Raw genomic sequence first — 6,021 nt, 5'->3', positions numbered from 1 at the left:
CCGCCTCGCCCCGCCGGCCCCGCCACGCCCCGCCGGCTCCGCCCCGCGCCCAGCCACGCCCTCTCCTCGAGGGACCCTGTCCCTCCCTAGGACACGCGCCCCCATCCTGAGCCACGCCCTCCCTCCGGTGGACACCCGCCCCACGCCCTGAGCCACGCCTCCTCGTTGGGAGGCCCCGCCCCGTGCCTGGAGCCGAGTCTTCTAGCGAAGTCCCGCCTCGCCGCAGAACCCGCGCCTTCGGTTGGAGAAACTGCACGCTGAGCTCCGCACGCTGAGCCGCGCCCGCTCCTCGGGAGACCCCGCCCCGCGCCTTTGAGCCGAACCCTCAAGTCGGGAGGCCCCGCCCCGCCCTAGGATTCCAGGCTCCTGGCCTGTCAAAACCTATCCCGCGCTCCGAGTCTTGCCGGCTGTAGTGCGGCCCCGCCCTGCCCCAGATCCCCTGCCCCCTGCTAGGAAAACCGCGCCCCGCGCCCCCAGCAGCGAGGTCTCGCCCCGCCCCGCCTTAGGACCACTGCCCTCCGCTGGGGAGGCCCCGCCCCGCGCTCCAAACCGCGCCCCCTCCCTAGGCGGCCAGACCCCCTGCGAGTTCCCGAAGGGAGTGTGTTCTGCGGCAGCCTCGGGTACCCAGCGGCGGCAAGCGCGCCTGAAACCCTCCTTCTCAGCCTGTGGCCATATCCCCGAAAGAGACCCTGTCACCTCGGCTGCTTGTCCCTGGTTCTATCTTTCCCCTAGGAGACCCCGCGCCTCCTGGGACCGGATAGCTACCAGCCATGCGATATCCCCCTGGGTTTCCTAGGTCCCTAGGCTGGCCCTGTGGGTCCGGAGCCCGCGCGTTTGCGCCATCGCGCACCTGCACACCCGGGCTCCTCTGCTGAGGCGGGGAGGGTGTAGAAGCCCGCAAGGCCGGAAGGCGGTGCCGCTTCTCCAGTACAGGGGTATTTGGGCCTACGGCGCGAGGGAAAGGAGGCTCCTTAGGGGCTTGCGCAGTTCCGTTCTTTCCGTCTTCCCAGTCCCACTGCCCACCCAAAGCACAGGCATGGACCTCCAGGTTCCCCTGGAAACCCCTGCAGCCCCCACGGTTCCTAGTCCCACCGCTTCAGGCCCTGAGTGCTGCTGCCCATATGGCTAACAGCAAAGCCTTAGCTTTGCCACCTCCCTCGGGCCTCCCTTCACTCCTAAAAGTCTTCCCCTTCTCTGCCCCTCTGCCTCTGATGCCCTTTCTTCCAGCATCGTGGGTGACCTGCCAACGGAGCTCCAAATATCATCTCCTGGGAGGGACCTGTCTTGACTGCCAACCAGAGCACCCTCTTCCCCATCACTCACCCCTCGGCCCCTCCTACATCTCATCAGGACATTCGGGCGCCCTGGCCGGTGCTGGGTCTGACTGTAGGTGGCAGCCTCGCTCAGCCTCGCTCACCTGGTTCGTCCGGCTCACTACGTGCTTCATGCATTTCAGTGCACTGGGTGTCATTGGACACTGTTGACATTTGGGGCTGAATAATTCTTTGTTGTGGGGCAGATCTGTGCATTGCAGATGTTTATCAGTGGCCTCTACCCACCCGATTCCTCCTTCCCCCACACCTTACTCAGGTTCCCTGGGGGACAGCATCATCCATGCTCTAGGTTGAGGGAGGCTTCCTGAAGCAGTCATGGTTTCTCTGCGCACTCTTGCTCCTGCTGAGGTTGAAGAGAAAAAAGCAGCGACAAAAGAGACAGGTGAGTCAAGTCCTAGAGGCAGGAACTCAGGGGTCCCTTCAGCAGCTTAGAAACTTAGCTCACCAAGAGCAGGTGGTCAGCCTTGGCAGCTGGGGGTGGCCACCGGACTCCCCCTCTTTCCTTTCACGGATGATCTTCCCTCCTCCTGAAAACCCTTCAGGGCTTCCCTACTGCCATCATGGCAAAGCTGCATGGCTCAGTCTGGCTCACCCACCATCAGCAGCGGGGCCCCTGCCCACACCCACCATCCCTCTCTCACCCACGCTGGTCATTTTGCCAGCCCCCCCAACCCCCACCCTGGAGCTCAAGGCCACTGTTTGCATGTTGCTCTCAGGTATCTGTCCTTCCTCCTGCACCCCAGACTCCTCCCTTCTACTCCTTTGGCAGGTATGTCCCTGGCTGGGCATCGGCTTGGCTACAACTCCCTCTTCTTGCATTAGTTGCAGGCTTTAAACATTAAAAATAAAGCTTCCAGTTATTTTACCAACAAAAAATGGGTTTATTCGGGAAGAGCAGAGCATGGCAATTCAGGGAAGGGAAGATGGGGCAAAACCATAGGCAAGTCTGGAGAACAAAGGAACGGAATGCTCTTTCATAGAGGAGAGAGGGTAATTTGGAAGGAACGGTTGTGAACAAAGAAGTCCTTTGAAGTAAACAGGGAGTCTGAAGTATAGTGGCTGAGTTGCGACAGTCTCCTTCCCTGAGCGTTGGTGGAGGAGGAGAAAAACCTCCTACTGGGGTACTGAGGCCGCTTAAGCAGCCCAGCCTTGCAGGAAGCTCCTCTTCCTGTTGGATGTGAGAGCGCCCCCTGCTGGCCTCATTTCTAAACCACTTTCCGTTCATTTTATTTATTTATTTATCTATCTATATCTAGATCTTTTTTTTTAGATTTTTTTATTTTTTATTTATTTGACAGAGAGAGATCATAAGCAGGCAGAGAGAGAGAGAGAGAGGAGGAGGAAGCAGGCCTCCTGCCGAGCAGAGAGCCCGATGCGGGACTTGATCCCAGGATCCTGGGATCATGACCTGAGCGGAAGGCCGAGGCTTAAACCACTGAGCCACCCAGGCGCCCCTATATCTAGGTCATTTTTTACAATTTTTTATTATTATTTGTTTCTTATGTTAGTCACCATACAGTACATCATTAGTTTTTGTCTTTTTTTTCATCATTAGTTTTTGATGTAGTGTTCCATGATTCATTGTTTGAGTGTAACTCACAGTGCTCCATGCAATATTTTATTAATTTTCACATTGACGACCCTGCCTGCCGAGCCCCAGCCAGCTGCCCTGTTCCCCACACTGCCTCTTAATGTGTCCTTATTGAATGAAGGAAGGAGTGAGCACGTATGATGTGGGAACCTTGACCCTCCGGCTCTAGGCTGCTGGCTGTGGGTTTGAGATGCAACCTCTGGGCCTGCCCTGACCCCTGAATCACCGTGGACCAAACCCAGCCCTTGCCCAGCATCCTGACTCCTGCCTTCCATGCAGACATCCCTTCGATGTCCCATTCTCTCCTTTTGTGATACCAACTGCCCAGGCTGCAGTGTTCTCCCAAGAGCATCTGTACCCAGGTACAACATTAGACCCAGATTCTCAGCAGTCAGCCTCCCCCCCCCCCCCCAGGCATTGAGCATCAGGGGAAACAGTGCAACTGAGCAGGAGTCACAGTCTTGCCTCATGGACAGGTGCACACACCAGTCAACACTGGTGACATGCTGCCAGCAAACTCAGGGCTGGAGAAGGACCCTAACCCTAACCCTCCCCACCAGGAGTGTACGGTGCACAGCCCATTTGGGGAATAATCCTGTTGATTTTATCTGCTCCTACCCAGGGAGCAGGACAGGAAGAAAGGAGTACCACCAGCTGTGACACCTGTCACTGCCCTGATAATGGAGAAGGCTCATGACCATCCATATCACATATACTTTTGGCAAAATGATTGAGCACATGAAATGCCCACAGTCTAACGGTCCCATGCATCTCCGCCAACATGCCAGGCATCTCCATTCCTGCTCTGACTCAGGAAATACCAGAGTGGAATCTGAGCCAAAACAAAGCTGACAAGGTCAAGGCTAGGTCCAGGCAAAATTCATAGATGAGGTGGCCATTGTCAGGCGGTGGCCAGTGGAGGGCCCCGTCCTGGCACCAGCACCCCAGCCACCCGGGATAATCCCTAGGCTTATTCAGTCCAGCCTCATGCAGGTGGAAGATCACATTGAATTCATCACCTCACGTCTTACAGTAAAACATTCACTCTGTAGCCTGTGGCTCAAAAGCGAAGGATTCAAAGATGGTGGCAGTAAAACAGTGGAGTAGGGAGCCCCCAGGAAGTCATCTCCTCAATGAATGAACAACTGAACTGTCTCAGGTAACTATTTTGGGACTCTGGAGCCTAGTAATCCACTTGCAGTCTCCAGGGGACAGCTGGATGAAGAAGCTGGTAAATTTCAGTCCATTTCAGTCAATTTCCACCTTCTTCACAGCATCTACCAACCCCTCAACCAGGGGCAAACAGCCTTGGGGACAGTGACGAGTAATTCCGGCTCCTGGCAGCATGATTCACAATAACCAAAATGTGGAAGCAAGCCGAGTGTCCACTGATGAGCGAGCAGAGAAACAAAGTACAGCACATTCACACAGTGGGGTGTTACTTGGCCAGAAAAAGGGAATAGAGTACTGATGCATGTTCCCACGTGGACAAACTTAGAAAACACTATGCTAGGTGAAAGAAGCCAGACACAAGGGCCATGGGTTATGTGATTCTATTTATATGAAGTGTCCAGAATAGGCAAGTCTATAGAGACCACAAGTAAATTAGTGGTTGCTACTAATAGGTATGGACTTTGGGTATGAAATGCCCCAGAACTTGATAGTGGTGATGTTTGCTCAACCTGGAAAATTATATTAAAAACCATTAAGTTGAGGGCACCTGGGTGGCTCGGTGGGTTAAAGCCTCTGCCTTCAGCTCAGGTCATGATCCCAGGGTCTTGGGTTCGAGCCCTGCATCGGGCTCTCTGCTCAGCAGGGGCCTGCTTCCCTCTCTCTCTGCCTGCCTCTCTGCCTGCTTGTGATCTCTGTCTGTCAAATAAATAAATAAACTCTTAAAAAAAATAAATAAATAAAAATTAAAAAATAACCATTAAGTTGAACCCTTGAAATGGGTGAGTTGTATAGTATGCAAATTGTTATAAAAGGGAAAGTGTTCACAGGGCATTTGCTTCAAGGAAGGCTGTGACCTGGGGAGAGGGCACAGAAGCAGGACACAGAGTGGTCGCTGAGATGGTCCGCTCACCTCCAGGCTGAAGCAGGATGGGGCAGGATGGGGCTGAGCATCACCATGCACCAGGTCCCCAGGGCAGTTGATCTACCCTTGAGTTCCCTGCAGAGACAAGGCTGGCCCTCAAGAAGCCAGCCGAATATGTACATAAATAAAAAACTGAGTTTTTCACAGGTGTTCAGCCAATGCTAAGACACCAATTCTGCTGGGAATGGTGGCTGGCACATTTTGAAGGAAGGACGGCCCCCGGTCCAGAGATCCTGGTGGGAGTTTGCGTGGGGGCACAGGGCTCCTGTGCTCCAGCTCTGAAGACAGAAATGGATCCAAGAGGGCCAGACTTCAGTGGATTCAGTCATGTGGCAGTCACCTGCTGGTCACCCCGCCCCACCAAGTTTGGACCAGCCAGCAGGTCCAGGGGTTCCCCAGGGAGAAACCAGCCAGGGGACAGATCTTAGCAGGCAGCCTGCCCCGCCATCACAGGACACTTACAGACCCCTCTTTTGCTGCAGTCATGTTCCATCTCTCTTCCCAGACAGCCCTCCCTCTGAACTCCTCCTGTGTCCTGTCTTAATGGATACTCAGTAAAATATTTGTTTTCACTTCAGCCATGAACTTGACATTGGAACTCTGTCAAAGTTATGATTTTGCTGCATGCCTCTCACCCATATTTCCTGAAACATCCGTCTACCCAAACGTGGTCCCCGCATCAGAATTCATTCTGATTTATTACGTTTCGCCACTTGCTCTGTATCCATTTTTACTGATATATTTGCTCTGTCTGCTCGCAGAGGAATTCATTCACATTTGTTTAATTTGGGGCTTGTTTTCCCGTTATCGGCCTGCACCAAACACAGGCCAGTATTTGCTCCCCTGTCGTGTAAATTCCCTCATCGGCCCATTATCCCCTTATCCACTCCACGCCAGAATTCGCAGACTCTGCTTGAGCTTTGTTTGGCTAAGGGATGTTATTCATTGTTTTCAGAGCTAGTAAAACATGATTGTGTTTCCTGAAGTTAAGATTGTCTGCT

The sequence above is a fragment of the Meles meles genome, chromosome 12 (genome assembly GCF_922984935.1).
Source record: "Meles meles chromosome 12, mMelMel3.1 paternal haplotype, whole genome shotgun sequence".
Classification (NCBI taxonomy): domain Eukaryota; kingdom Metazoa; phylum Chordata; class Mammalia; order Carnivora; family Mustelidae; genus Meles; species Meles meles.
The sequence above is the reverse complement of the archived record's forward strand: the minus strand, read 5'-3'. Positions refer to the sequence as shown.